This window comes from Eucalyptus grandis, chromosome 8 (genome assembly GCF_016545825.1).
Source record: "Eucalyptus grandis isolate ANBG69807.140 chromosome 8, ASM1654582v1, whole genome shotgun sequence".
NCBI classification, from domain to species: domain Eukaryota; kingdom Viridiplantae; phylum Streptophyta; class Magnoliopsida; order Myrtales; family Myrtaceae; genus Eucalyptus; species Eucalyptus grandis.
Genome location: NC_052619.1, coordinates 58,582,704 through 58,599,183, shown reverse-complemented (window position 1 = coordinate 58,599,183; position 16,480 = coordinate 58,582,704).

Below are 16,480 nucleotides of genomic sequence, written 5' to 3'. Positions count from 1 at the left end.
GTCGAATGGGTTCATTGTGGCTCGAAGAAAATCGACCACGAGTCGTTTGCATTAAAAATTTTTGAAAGCTATCTGGTAGCCTAGGTCATGCTAAAATTGAGCTGAATTGAAATTAACCGTGAATTTGAATCCGATTTCAGAAATTGAAAGTTCTGTCATGTCACAAATCATTTTAGGAACGTCAACTCAATCTCGGAAGATTTTTCTGTAAATCGAGACTTTTTGAGAAAAAGTCGTCATAGGGCCATTTTTGTTCAAAAAAGTCCAAGGACCATTTTTGATCAGGCAATAGGGAAGCAAGTGGGTTGTATTGGTGAGAAAAAATACCAATTCGATTAAGGGCTCGACAATTGAATTTTTGAGGGCCAAATTGGGATGATTTAAAGAGAGATTAGAGTCCAATTGAGGGGAAATCACATGAAATTCGTAGTGCCCCACTACCTATGGCTTTTGGACCATTTCAAGTGTGCAAAAAGGAGCCTTGGTGGTTGATTTTCAGTCTAGGAAGATAGCTGGTGGTGGAGGAATGGTCAAGGGGACCATTAGATGAGGATAGAGCTTTGGTGGCCTCCTCTTGTCTCCTCTCTCCCTCTTCTTCCTCAACTGGCCGGCCAACCTCCATTTCCTCTCCTTTGTGCTGTTCGAACACCCTAGCAACTAGCAGAGAAGCCGCCAAAGCTAGCCCTCACCGCCGAACACCACGCTGCCGCCATCGTTCGCCGTTTCCGCCCTGCCTGTGTGCCGCACGCACCTTTGCCTCGCTGCGTGACTCCGATGCCTCATCCTGCCTATCTCGACGTCCCAGTTGTTATCTCATGCCTTGTGAAGCTCAACCGGAACAGTCCAGCCACCGTTTCACCGCCGTGCATCCCCGCCTCAGCCCGCCGAGCACCACTGCAGCTCCATTGGTCCTTGCCTCACCGTTCAACCACTAGATCAGCCCTTTCTTAGCCTTGAACAAAAGCAAAATCATTGGGTCTCAAGGCTGTTGTCGGGCCCGTTTTGAAGGTGTTTACGACCCCGAAAGGCAAGCCCGCTTTAGAGATAGTTGATCCCTGAGGCGTCCCCGTTGTTTCAAACCGAGCGGTTCGTTAATCAAGTAAGTTTAACTCACTAATCCTCATTTAGTAGGTTAATGACGCTTAATGGTTAATTAGTTTAGATTAAGCATGGATTATGTGGTTAGTTAGATTAGATTAGTGAATTTAATTAATTACTGATGCATGTTAGGTGGATAGTTAGTGCAATTAGGGCCTAGACAAGCTCTAGTATTTATCTAGAGCGATTCGGAAATTTTCCGGATTCGTCTCGGCGTTGAATTAGGCTTTACGGGCCTAAGTTGCTATTTATTGCATTTATTAATTAATTTTCGTAATTATTTATTTATTTATTTATTTTCTGGAAATTAGACCAGGATAATCGGTGACCGAAATTTTATGCTGATTGTGATGGTGTCATCTGTTTATTTAATTGAGCTCAAATTTGTGTTGATTTGGTGTGATTTGTATTTTAGGAATTTATTCCTAAATTTAATTAATTTCAGTAATTAATCAGAAAATCACCGAGCATCGGTTTATAGCGCTAAAAATATATTATGGGCTGTTGAAACTGGTGGGATGTTCTAAAGTGAAAATATTATATTTTGGTTAAGGTCGACCGTGTACCCACACATGATTATTTTTATCGGGTATGATAAAAATGATGAACTAATTAGATAATCAGTATGATATATTATATCAACCTACGGGCTCTGATATGTCAGCTTTAGGTGAGCAATATACCATAGGGTCAGCTTCTGGTAAGCGTTATTAGTATACCATATCCACCTATGAGTCTCGATATATCAGCTTTAGGCGAGCGGTATACTATATTATCAGCTTTGGGCAAGTAAAATAAATTATCAGCTTTGGGCGAGCTATACTATCTATATTTTCAGCTTTGGACAATCGGTCCTGATTTGATAAGACATTATAGATAGTATTGATTGAGTTGACTAAGAAGTGGTCACGATGACATGTAATCGACTAAGTCGATTGATCAATAATTCAATCTGATTTGATTGGATGGTATGGTTCGTCAGTATTTATTAATCAAACTGACTTACAGGAAGAGACCGAGGCCAAGGTAAGTCCTCTGACCTATGTTGTGCTTAGGCAGCTTTCATGGCATATTTTCTTCATAATCGAGTCTTATGGGATAGAACTCATTGAGACGTCATTTCACCCCGTTATGGGATAACATTTCAGGTCCATGGATGGTAGCCCCGCTTGAACATTTCGGTCAACCGAAAAAATTCACAGAACAGAGTTATCACATTTCGATACATGGGCACCCTGAAGGGTTGGAATATGTGTTGGTGAGATCCATAGTCTGGGTTGATGAGGGTTTACCCAAAAATGTGCCCCATCAATATAGGTCATGGTATCGTCATTTTAGTAATGGACGAGGGGAGGGCTTTGTGTCGGAATTTGATATACATTTGTATGTGATTAAGGTTGCTTTTGGAATGGGTACTGCAAATCCTAAGAATTGATTGGTGGTGGACGCGAATGATCACAAGCTTGATGATCTTGATTCTCTAGTGTATTCAACAGTGGGCTCTAGCTAGAGCGTGGAAGAAGGAGAGATCAAGAATGATGATGACCCGAAGTAGATTGGAAACCCCCACCCCTACCTGCAAACTTTGTTTTCTGAACTTGTTTGAGTAGGACCTGACTTGATAGTTCATATTGTATATATATGCATTGGTTTGCAATGTATATAAGTGTAGTTGTTTTTCAGGTTCGAGATTTATGGCCCTACTTTTCTATCACATTATTTTATTGTATGGAGATTAATTATATGCTTTTGCATGCACATTAAAATGAATGGATCGGTGATGCATCCTGGGACGTCGCTATTTAATCAATCAGGCCAGGATGGGTGCGGGTCCGAGGATCGGGGTGTGACACCCCATTCCAAAATCAATCTTATACAAACTCTTAATCCTTATAGAAAATTAACGAAACAAAGTAAGGCAGAAAATGACATAAGATGTACTTCTATATCAGAATGATGAATTTACTTGAGTTAAACAATGCTATCAAAGTAGTCTTTACCCAAAAAAAAAAAAAAAAAACAATGCTATCAAAGCAAAATTATTCATACGCTGATACTTGAGATTAGTATGCAGTGATCAAGTGATATATCCCGTTTGGAAAGTTAGTTAGAGACGTGGAACGAGCAAGATGGAAAGAGACCTTGAATTAATTTTTCATCACGGCCCTCGAAAGATTTACGAGAGAGAGAGAGAGAGAGAGAGAGAGAGAGATATCACAAACAGTGGTATCTTATCAAGTATCAGATACCCAAAGTTCAGCATGTTATTCGAAAGAATTCTTCTTTGTAATGTAATGAACAAACACAATTACTTGTGAACATCTGCCTAATGGGGGTAACTACACTATCAGTGTCAAAAGTTGTGTACGACGCTCACTTTGTTGCCAAAAGTTTACTTTGGATTACTTAAGTGCCAATAAATTTCGACATGGTACTTTTTTATTAATTTTGAAACTGACGTGGCTCGTTGGAGAGTTAAGTCAGCATCCAAACAACAAAACAATGCCGCTTGGTGTCTTTCCCCCAACTTAGAACCCTAAATCCCCAAATTGAGAGAGAAAGAGAGGGAGAGAGAGAAGGCATGTCGTCTTCTTCTCCGAAGAGCAACACCAACAGTGAATGGCACCAGCACCAGCACCAGCAGCAGTAGCGCACTAGTAGAGGCACCGACAACGGCACCAGCAGCAACGCACCAGCAACGGCACCTTCGACCCCTCTTCTTCCTCATCCTCCTTCGCCCTTGTCTCCTATTCTTCCTGTCACTTTTTGCTTGAGCAACAATCTCAATCTCTCCTCGCTCACTTGATTGAGCAACTATGATGGTGGCTGAGCGATGGTGGCCGAGCAATGGCAGGCGAACGACGGTGGTCGAGCAGCGAAGACAAAGAAACCCTAATTTCAATCCACATATGAGCTATATTACGCTGTTTTTGCAAGGATGTCCACATATGACGGCAAAACAATGTCGTTTTTTGACGATGATGGAAAACGACGTCATTTAAAAGCTATTACAACTTTTTTTTTAAAAATATATAAAAGCCACGTAATTAATATGGCTGGAATTTCTCGCCGATAGAACCAAAGTGATCGTTTTTTTCTCTGATTTGGCACTTAAGTGATCTGACGGAAACTCTTGGCATCAAAGTGAGCGCCGTACATAACTTTTGGCACTGATAGTACACTTACCCTGCCTAATGGTTATCAAACCAGTTCTATGCTTGCAAATAATTGATCAGTTTGTTGTCCACTTGGAAAGCCTTTGTAAGGACATCAACATTGATCAGTGGCTTTGATCGAAAGAATGTATTTGCAATGGTTATGAGACCCGGATTCTGGTTGCTCAAGAAAGCAAAGGCCAGGGCATTAGCTTGTCCAATATTTAGCTGGAAATGAATGAAGCCTTGTGGAAACACGAAAACATCTCCTTTGGTCAAGACTTTGGTGAAGAGAGTGTTGTTCAATTGGTTGGATGTGACAAAACTGACGTAGAGCATACCCTCCACGACCACTAGCATCTTGGTGCCACGAGGATGGATGTGGGGAGGGTTTAGATCGTGTAGAGCAAAGTCAAGGCGGGTCATGGCGATGCCAAGAGTGTTGAGTCCTGGGAATTGGTTGACAAATGGCCCATTTGGTTCGGCTTTGGGGAAATGCCTTTGGAAGAATGCAAATACCTTTGAGGTAAATGGGTTTTTCGAAATGCTAGATTATTTGGTAAACTATAACTGAAAAGTACTTTAGGGAAATGGAAGACTATTTGGTAAACATATATTTGAAAAGCTCTTTAGTGTGACCAAATTAAGTTTTTTAGTTTTAGTATTTTTAAAATTGCAAAAAAGAAACAATGACTATATAACATTTCACATTTTCATGTTGAGAGTAATGTAAAAGATATATATTAGTAAAAAAATTTTAAAATTATATTAAAATAATTTTATTATAGATTAGATGCGGAGTTCAACTTTTGGCCTAGGGTTCTTTTAGGTTTGTTTTCAACTTTGAATAATTTTTTTTTAATTATTGTAGTATTAATCATCTTCGTTAATTAATGATCATTCTAGTGTATTGATAAAAAAAATTGGGCTATTGATTGTCAAAAGATAAAAATGACAAAAAAAAAAAAAAAGGTGAACCCAACATTTGCAAAGGGTTTTTATTATTTTTTTATAAAAATAAAAATAAAATCCGATGAAACTCCGTCACCGATCACCGGCGGTTGGGGGTGTGGAGAAGATGATTGGTTTTTAAAAAAAAAGAAGTCAATGGATGAATAGTAGAGATGGACTTGCATTTCCGAAATATTGAAAGCCCAACAAAGGCCAGCATTTGACCAAGGACACCTCCAAATGCTGAACCAAACACCTAAATTTTTTCCTAATGGGCTTTCGGGGCTAAAAGCTCATTGGGAATGCTGAACCAAACGAGGCCAAATGCAGTTGTTACTTTGGATCCAACCAGATTTGTTGTGTTCCTAGGATATCTGAACTTTGGGAAGGAGAAATCATTTGCTACAGCAAGCTTTGGGTCCTTGCAGAACTTTCCATTCACAAGCACCGTAGAGTTGCTGTCGTTGATGGCTACATAGAAGTCCTGAAGAGGACTTGGGTAGGAGGCAAAGGCATGGGATGATGCCAAAGCCAAGAGGACAAATGTTAGAGGGAACTTCATCATGGAATATTTCCAAGCTTCGATTAGTCTGTCTCGGAAATTCTGTTCTGTTGAGGATTGTTGTGAAATGCGACTCATCTATTTATAGTAGTTAGTCATTTGACTTAGTCCCAGTCAACAGGCCTGCAGGAAGTAGCTGAAGCAAGGAACGGTGCTAGTCTATAACAATTGTTTATTCTTCCGTGTGATTGGCGAATAACAAAGCAGAAATTTGGAAATGAGCACGAAGTCTTCCTAGTCCCTAGATACAATTGCACACGAAACCTCCTCTCGGTCAAAAGACATAGACGAGCACTTCAGCTAAAGTGTTCTCAAGCCCTTTGATTACATTTCACCATTTTTTTTTAAGGTAAAAAAAGAAAAGCTTGCGACTTCCATTGTGCCATCTCAAGTGATCATTGAATTATTTATTTATTTATTTATTGAAGTTGCTTCAACTATTGTTTCTCTCGAATGGGAACTTCCTTTTGCAATCGTAGCTTGTCACCATCCTTGGGGCAGTATAGTAGAACCATTCTGTTTCAAATCATGGCAAAATTCTTAACAAGGAGTGAGACTTGAACCCAAATAAAACAAAAATTATGGACACTTCAAACAAGATTTTTGAGCAAACTACTCCAATTAACTAGTAGCAAGAACGACCCCGGCCTTTCAGAAACAAGAACATGAGGCGTTGATCAAATGGCACTAAAAACACAAAAGCCATCGATCCGGACAGTGTTGCAATGCTAGATTTAGCGCCCAAAACCTCTTCTTCTTTGTGTTATACATGATTGCTGAGATTGATAATTGGTTCCCAATAAAAGAATTGTTCTTATTGTAACTGATCGTGAACGTTTTGAGTCATAAATTATCATTCTTCATAAGAATCTCTCTCTCTCTCCCTCTCTCTCGTGCCCGCCCCCCATGCAATGTTGGCTTTAAAAGGTTTCCATGTTCTGCTTGACCGTTACCACATGCAAACCTTGGCAAGCTGCTCGAGTTCGCTAAATATACCCGCGCAATAACACATAAAATAAAACTATGAAGTTTGGCTAAGCTAGAATATTGTTGCAACCTATCCTTTGGGGGATAGGTTTAGGGGTATTGCCTAAAGGACGGACTTAAGGCTCATGATTAGGCGCGGGCTCTCCCAAGCCCATACCCACGTGACGTTGGGGTATTTTTTAAGAATTTTGCAAAAGGAGTTGCAACTAGCCTACTGGGGTCGGTTAGAAACCAAGTGAGACATGTGAGTATACCTCACTTCTTACGCAACTAGAGAATTTAGGGTCGGAGACTTGATTACACTAATTGACCAATTAATACCCTTTCGATACCTAATCTTGTTTATTTTAAAAGAGAAGATTTTTGTCAGACAGTTTGAATTGATTTTACATCTATCCACTAACATGTAAGGTAATCATGCGGATGCGCGGTCATTAAAATAACAATTAGTGACCAAGGAAAACGTTAAATAAATTGCACGAGAAAGCAAAGAATTAATACTATAGAGAAGACAAATGCTAATCCTAACTACACTAAAGAGAAGCCAAACTCCACATGTCAACATTGTGCACTCAAGGACAATTGTCCCTAAGAAACCCTAAGATAAAGCCCTAAAGGCTTAGTCAATTTTTTAGCATAACTTTAAGAGTTAAGAAACTTCCATTTATTTTTAGAAAAAGAAAAAAAAACTCATAAAATCTTTTGTAAAACTTTTCAAAAGAAAATTTGAATTTCCTGACATTTTTTCATTTTTTTTATTTTTCTATTTTTTTAATTAAAATACTCAAATTTTCAATATTTTTGAATATTTTTGAATTTTTTAATGTTCTTTTAAATATATTTTTAATAGTTAATATTATTATATTCAGAAAAACGGGTCCAGACCGGTAAACCCAATCCGGTCCGTCGGCTTGACACAAACCCAGATAAAAAAAAAAAAAAAAAAAGAAGAAGACAAAACCGATTTCTTAAAACCTTTTTTTCGTTTTTATATTAATATTAATATTTTAATTAATTTTTTTTTTTATTTCCCTATTTCGTCTTTTTACTACATCTCTTCTCTGCGGTTTCTCTTTCCCGAAGCCAGCTTTTGTGTTTCACTTTTTTCTGCAATTTTCTTTTTATTCTTTTTTAATTCTTTTTTTACTTCATCCCTTTTGGCCTTCTTCCCCATAAATTTTCCTCTCCCAACGTCTTCTTTTCCCTTTTGTCTTTTTCCGCTTTTACATTTTTTTTTTTTTTAATTTCTTCTTCCTGCCCATCTTCTTCTTCTTCGATGGTTTCTTCCCACGCCCGAAATTGGCCCCTCCTTCCGATGCCTCCATCTCCGAACGCCCTACCTATTCTCTCACGCCGAGCACTATAAACAAAGCAGCGGCTGAGCTCGTCGCTTGCCGCCACCATCACTTCGTGACATCACTGCCGGCCCTTCTGAGCCGCGCACCACTTACAACCACCACACCCAGGAAATCAATGGGAGACAAATAAAACACAGCAGACGTGCCCAGACATGACCCGGTGATGCAAATGACAACTTGTAAACAACAAAAGGTTCATAACATGCAAAACGTACTTATCCGCGTTCATGAACACATGGGAATCGGTAATGCACGCGCCTAGGCCGGCTTAGACATATCGTCGAACATGTGGTGGGCATGGAACGGAGGAACAATATCAACCCTTTTTGTACTTGGACTCAGCATCAAAATTTTAAAAAAAAAAAATCATCAAATGGGCATTCGAAATTAACCACATTAGCCCCCAGAAGCCCAGCACGCGTGTAACTAACAGGAGGAACCAAACTCAACGTCCTATCCTACCAAAGAAGGGCGGAGCAGCGGGGTTTCGCAGGAACGGGCGTTTAAAATGAGAGATCCCCACTCAGCTTCGGCAGTGGCGACGGGAGGGTGAACTCTAAATGAATCGAGCGATGACTGGCCGTCCCGCTATGTTCCCGAAGCGAGATCCTCGGTAAGGGACGCAACTCGACACAAATCAAGAAGCTATGCACAAGACCTACCTGGTTCAGGGGAAGCACTGCAAGGATGGCGCTTGACGAATGGACTCTGGCGACAGTCGACCACCCTCTCGAGCTCCCACCCTATCTGGTTCTCTCCCTCTCACTCGCTTAAAACTCTCTCGTGCTCTTCCAATCTCTCCCTCTGTAGCTCTCCTGTTCTGCCTCTCCCTTCCTCCTCGTCTCCCTCTCCCTCCCTCTCTTTCTCTCTGTGTTTCTCTCTCGCCCCTGTTCTCTGTGTTCTGCCCCTTTTTGCTTTCCTCTCTTCTGCAGGTCCTCGTGCGAGACACGCTGGAGGAGGACGAAGGTTGGCGTGGACCGGGCCAAAAGGGAAACGGGCCTGGGCCGCGCAGGGGAAAGAGAGGCGGGCAGCGGGCCGGGCCAATGCCAGATCGGGCCCGACCCGACCTCTAGGCATTTTTTCTTTTTCTTTTTTTGTTGTTTTGTTGTTTTTTTTTTCCTTCTTTTTTTCTTCTTCTTTTTTTGTTTTTTGTTTTTGTTTTGTTGTTTGTTTTTTTTTCTCTTTTTCTCATCTTTTTTTTTATACTAATTCCTAATTTTGTATGCGATTGAGTCATAAATAAAATAGTAAAATTTAGGTGTCAACAAATATTATATCAGAAAAACCTTAATAACACTATTCCTTATGTCTTAACATTTAATTGTTATAGGCAACAGTCATATATTTAATTTCATAACAGTGGCTAATTCATGATTTTTTTAGCATCTTGACCCCTAAGTACTACAAACACCAGTTTTGAGCAATATCGTTGGCATCCGATATAGACTCTCTCTTCCTCTCGAAGGAACTCTATGCGCATGTCATATCTTCTTGCGTTGAAGTCGAGTGAAACAGGCAAACCGCTATCTATGGACAATGCGAAACATTTCTTTAGTGCATTGGAATTATTTGGATAAACAAATGAAGATCCTCGAGATATACCACTAATGGTCATTGTAATATTTTATGGGCATGAATGGAATAAAGAGATAATTAATATTTGGTGGCCCTATTCCAAGGTCAATCTTAAACAAACTCTTAATCCTTACGGAAAATAAACAAACCCAAAGTGAGGAAGAAAATTACACAAGACGCAGCACTATATCAGAATCATGAAATTGCGTGACTTAAACTATAATATCCTGAATTTTGACCTCATCCCGAATTTATGAAATAGACATTTTGTCAACACGTCTATAATCCTTTTTCTCGGAGTTGATTTAACTCACAAGTTAACTGATTTATCAGATGAAGTCATTAAGAAATATATAAATGCGACATACTTGAAAATTTAATCAAAAATCAACTATTTGACCATGATAATTAGCAATGACATTATAATCGATTAGTGATAAGATATAGGTTGATTCGATGAAATGACATAATTAAATTATGGACAATTTCACATGATTGCAAAATTTGCATAAAATGGCACTAACAAAGGCGCGGGCTATTGCGGCTTCGGAACTCGCTGGCGGTGGACGGAGGGGCAGCAGCAGGTTGCAGCGTCAGTCATGGGCAAGGTCTCTCCGAAGAAGATGACCACCCTTTCTTTTTTTTTTTTTTTTTCTTTTTCTTTTTCTTTTACCTCATTCGTCTACTCTCTCTTTTCTCTCTATACTTTGCTGACTTTTTCTTCTGTTCCCTGCAGCTTGTCAGAAGAGAAGAAGAGAAATGATTCACTTTTTGATTCCTTGGACTTGTGGGGAGGTTCTTTTCTTTTCTCTGCACTTTCTCTTATTTCCGGTTCTTTCTCACGCTTTTTTTTTTTTTAATTTCCCCCTTCACGAAATTTTCTCTCAAATTTTTCTGCTCCCCTAGTCACAAAAATTGTAGCTCTCTTTATAGTGATTCTAGACGTCCGCTTTTTATGGCAATTTTTGAATTTCCATTTTCTGTTGCATTAATTCAAAGCTGTAAATTAGAGCATGATTTCGCGATCAGCTCGATTTTACTTCAATTCCTTTCATTTTATCAAAATTCTTACTCTTTATTTACCAGATTCCTTAAATCTTGATCTTCGATCGGGAACTGCTTTTGCATTTACCAACATTTGAAATTTCCAACTTCCATACATAATCAATCAAATTGATTTTCCTCTCTTTTTTTTTCCTTTTATTTGTTTTGATGCGATTTTTTTTTTTTTTTTTTTTTTTTTTTAGGGTTGCCAAAATTAGGTGTCAACATGCTTATTGACCATTGGAGATGAATTCTTGATTTATTCTTGACAATCTCTGATGGAAACTAGGAATGATCTCATAAGTTATATGGCTCAATTAGCCTGTCATCTTTCCTTTCATCATGCAAAACCAACTAAAGGATGGAATAAGAAAAATTTACTTAAAAAAATTAAAAAGTATTGTTTTTTTTTTTTAAAATGATAGAAGGTCGGGAACCCCTTGCTAGCCCTCCGCCATCCAAGAGAGCACTGGTGGGCCTTCGCCGTGCGGTGTCTAGGGCTTGCTAGCCTGGCGTGCCGTTGCCAGACCACCAACAGCAATGTTGCCTATGGACGACGAGGTTGCCTGATCTCTGTTGCAGCTCAGCTGAGCGCTGGACCCTCGTGAGCAGGGTTGGAGTGTCCAATCCTCTGCGTGTGAAGCCTCCAGTCCTCTCTCTATCTCTACAAATCTTCTCTTTGGTACTTTTGTGTAGGGCCACATCTAAACACATTTTGGTATATTGCTACTTCAATGACGCTTAGATGACGGGATAACTCAATTGCACAAATATATTTACGTTAGAGACTACACTGCATGGATTAGATCGCTCAAATAAGGATATTTAAAGGATTAACTGTAAGTAATGCCCCACATAAAATATTAACAAGCTAATTTTTTAAGGGTTACAATTAAGAGTATTAGTGATTTGGGTTCCACGTCGGATGCGCATCATACTGAAGAGCAATTGATTTATTTAGTTGACACTAAATTTGTTGGCTTAACTTTTTGTTAAAGGTGAGCCCAGTTAAATAAAATAGTAGAAAGACTTTAGGCTCTCTCCAGGTAATCAACTTGACGAGGCATGGCGACACGTGCTCTATATATAAATGCAGATTGTTGACCCAGTACAGCGCCTTCTGCGTGATAGGCAACATTGAAAATCTTCGGATATTATGCAAGTTTGGTTTTAGACGCAATGGACGGGTCATTCCACAACAACTACAAGCACGTGTCCATTACTTTGATTTTATGTTCTTAAGAAAAAGAAATGAACAGCAACTTTCATGAAGTGACGGGACGACCCGGGACTAAATCAATGGGGGCCAAGTCTTGACAAGGAATGTTCGAGTGATGGGTCTTTATCACGACCATTCATGTACTAATGAGCGTGATTTGACGTGATCTAGGGGCCTAAAACTGCGCCAAATAATTGAGTCCACCCTTGTTTGTCTTATATAATTGGCATCTGACGCCTTTTTAAGCTCAATTTGTTTGTGTAAAGACTGATACAATAGTGTCTCTGCAAATGTTGGTGAAAGGGTCAATCTCCGTGTTTCCCGAACATTTGCTTCTACATTTGCGAAAGAAATAGTTTAGGGTTGCTGATGTTCTCCCTCGTTAAATTAGAAAATTTGATCCACTGTGTTATTTGGAGGAAACCAAAAAGAATATTTAGAGCATATGCTTGCTTGCAATGCACTTTTATATGTTGGACCAAAAACATATCTCATCCCTTAAGGTTGTTTCACATAGCTAGGCTTTGTTAATAAGGTCATCTCCTATTCTGTTGAATGGATTTCTAGATGATCTTGTAGTTTCTGGAATGGACTTGTTGAGACCGGCGAACTTGAGGATTAACATGATTTTTACTTTGGTTTTTATGTATTTGTTGAAAGTTCAAAAGTCCTTGGAGCAAGGATTATCTAGCAAGCATGCATTGATTAATGTACAAGTGAGAGAATTATGCTGGGAATAGATCAAGGACGCAGGCAGAACACTAACCCTAGTCAAATTGAATAGATATATGGCATTTCGATTAGAAAAACACAATTCAATATCCATTTCATCTTGCTCGACACCGTTATGCTTTGATTTAATTAAGAAAAGTGCTTGCTATTTTTTCACTTAAAAAAGCTTCGAATACGCTGTAGGTCCATTCGCGTTTGGTTCCTAAAAAAATACTTTGAAAATCAATGGTTTCAAATTTTGGATTGTGCTTCGCCTTCCTCATATGATGTAAGTCACAACAACCAGGCCTCGGGAGTTCGCAAATTTTTGTTTGAATTTTCCGGCATACAACACGTCAGCCAGTCCTCTTGATGAAGTAAATTGGATCACGTGAAGCTTTTTCAAAAGGGAAATATGCAGGAACTTCATCGCGTTGCCAGGTGTTTGCATTGCATTACGATTCAATCATGTACTTCCATTTTTTAGCTATTTTTTTATCAATTAGGTATGTGAAAACCGCAGCCCCAATCAGAAGCCTACCACAACGAATATATACTACGGACGATGATTGAAACGAAATAAAAAAACCTGTACATGGAACAAAAAAAAAAAGGGTTACTTCTGCTAACGAGGACTCGCTTATAGGAAATTGCAGGAGGAGCAGAGCTGTTAAAAGGCAGTTTACCCTTCTGATATAACATGGAAAAATGTGAGAGTTGTTGAAGATATGTAGATGATGGTGACTACTTAATTTGCATATCTGTAGTGAGCTTCACATCTAACGGAAGTCATTTCGACACACATATTAAAGTGTCTTTATTACTATTTATTTAGATATGTCTTTTCATATATCTAAGGTATGTCAAAAGTCATGTTTTAAGCCTACATATAAACGCAAATAGTAGAGAGTGAAAAGACTTTTTGTGAGTAAAGTAGTATATTCATCTCATTCCTTAAGAGCTTCTCTTGTGAGAGTGTTGTCAGAGCTATGCAACTCTGATATTCAATAATTGGTATCAGAGCAAGGTTATCTGAGACCAAGAGCACAGTTGTCAGGGACCGTGAGTCAAGTCTTCCAGAGTGTAGTTCGTGAAGACGGTGGTCAAGGACCATTGTTTGTGCACAGGCGGTCGAGGACCAGAATACATCAAAGTTCTGCCAATGTACAGTTAGGGACTGTGATCGATTAGTCGAGGATCAAGATTTCTTGGAGTAGTGTTGGGCATTATTTCAAGTCAGATGGCGGATATTTCAAATTCGACGAATGGCATTGAAAAGCTCAACAACTCCAATTACAATAATTGGAGTGTCCGGATGCAGTTTTATTTGCTGGGTCAAGATTTGTGGGATATTGTTAGTGGTAGTAACACCATGGCACCCAAAGATGATGATGAACAGAGGAGATGGAAGACCAAAGCGGGTAAGGCTCTTTACGCTCTTGCTGTAACTGTCGAAGATGATTTATTGTTGCACATTAAGAGTGTGTAGACTCCCAAGGAGGCATGGGATAACTTGGTAGTGTTATTCGCAAGGTTAAATGATGCCAAGCTACAAAGGTTGGAGAATGAGCTGCTGTCGATGTCACAACAAAATATAACGGTGAGTTAGTATTTCTTTTAAGTTAAGTCTATTTGTGATGAAATTTCAAAGTTGGATCCCGCTAATGCCATCTCAGAAACAAGAATGAGAAGAATTATTATTCACGGGTTTAAGCCGGAGTATAACAATATTATTATGGCTACTTGTGGATGGGCAACTCAACCGAGGTTGACCGATTTGGAGAATATTCTGGCTAAGCAAGAGAATTTAGATAGTCAAATGTCTAAGATTTCGATTAAGGAAGAAGAAAGTGCCATCTTCAGTGATAAAAGAGGGTTCAAGGGCCAGAGGTGAACCGGTGCTAACAATAAAGATGGCAAGTCTAGGAAAATCCATGTCGAATGGCAAAAGCAACTAGCTCGTGAAGGATGGCAAAAGCATCCAGGAGAGTCGAGCCTTTGACCAGGGGGAGCTGAGCGACGTAATGACAAAAGACGTAGTGGACGATGTTACGTCTGCAGCAAGGAGGGCCACTTTGCCAGAGATTGTCGAGTAAAGAAAGTTGAAGGAAATGTCGCAACATCATCGAAGAGGAATGATTTCGATGAAGATAAGGAATGGGATTTCCAAACATCTGTTGCAATAGTGGTGTCAGATGAGTTCGCTGCCTCTTCCACAATCAAGTTAAATGATGCAATGGCATTAATCTCTGTAAGTGAAAAGTTGATTAATTATAATTACGACTGGATTGTTGATTTAGGGTGTTTGAGTCATATGACTAGAGATCAAGGCAAACTGTCGAACATGCGTAATTATACCGGAGGACCTGTTGTTATAATTGCAGACAACTCAAGGTTGCCGATTACTCATATCGGCGAGACGATGATAACTCCTCGGTTCAATTCACAGCAAGTTGAATTGAAAAGTGGGTACCATGAGCTAGGAATAAAGAAGAATTTATTGTCAGTGTCCCAGCTCACAGAATCATGTAATTATGTGGTGTTTGGTCCACGAGATGTCAAGGTTTACCTAAGTTTGAAACCCACTGGTCGACCAATCATGGAGGGACGTCGGCTAGAGTTCGTTTACGTGATGTCTACTCAAACGGCATATGTAAAAAAAAAAACCCGAATGAATGATACACCCAATTTATGGCATGTGCGGCTTGGGCATGTAAGTTATCACAAGTTGAAGGCGATGATGCAAAAGAACATGCTAAGGGGTCTTCCCTAGTTGAAAGTGCAAGAAAATGTGGTTTGTGTCAGGTGCTAGTACAGAAAGGCACATCAACTTCCGTATGAGGAATGGTCGTTCAAAGCTTGGATGCCTCTCAAGCTTGTTCACTTGGATGTGTTTGGTCTAGTGAAGTAGCAATCTGTTAGCGGATTCAAGTATATGATCACTTTCATCGACGACTTCTCCAGGTACATCTAGGTTGATTTCATGAAGGAAAAAATTGAGGCATTTATCAAATTTAAGGTGTTTAAGGAGAAGGTTGAAAGTGAAGTAGGTAGAAAAATTCGTTGCCTATGCACCGATAATGGGGGAGAGTACACTTCTTACGAGTTCACAAAGTATTTGCAAGAGTACAAGATATGTCAACAGTATACTTGTCCGTATACGCCGTAGCAGAACGGTGTTGCTGAAAGAAAGAATCGACATCTAGCTGAGACATGCAGGAGCATGTTGCACGCGAAGAATGTTCCACTGAGGTTTTAGGCTGAATGTATGAAGACGGTGGCTCACGTGACTAACAGGCTGCCACAAGCAAGGCTTGGTTTTATGTCACCATACGAGAAGCTATGGAATCGCAAGCCTATGGTAAGTCACTTTAGAGTTTTTGAATGTGTATGTTATGCATTTGTGCCTGATAATCTTCACAGCAAATTCGACAAGAAGGTAGTCTGCTGCATATTCGTGAGATATGATGATCAACGAAAGGGGTGGAAGTGCTGTAACCCTACAATAGGGAGGTGCTATACTTCAAGGAATGTGGTGTTTGATGAAATGTCATCTTGGTGGTCACCTTAAGCAGTCAAATTGCCAAATTCACAGCATTTCAACGAAGAGGTCGAAGAAAGGCTGAAAGAAATCGATGAGAATCAACCTGTTGAAAAAGATGTCGAAAAAGATGTTGAAGCACAATCACCAGGATCAACAAGTTCATTTAGTAAGCATCCAAGGTTGACAGAAGAACTTTGACCAAGTTAGGTCGAAGAATTTGAAGAGGAGGAGCCTCAACTTCGGAGATCAACAAGGTAAAGGAAGCCAAACCCCAAG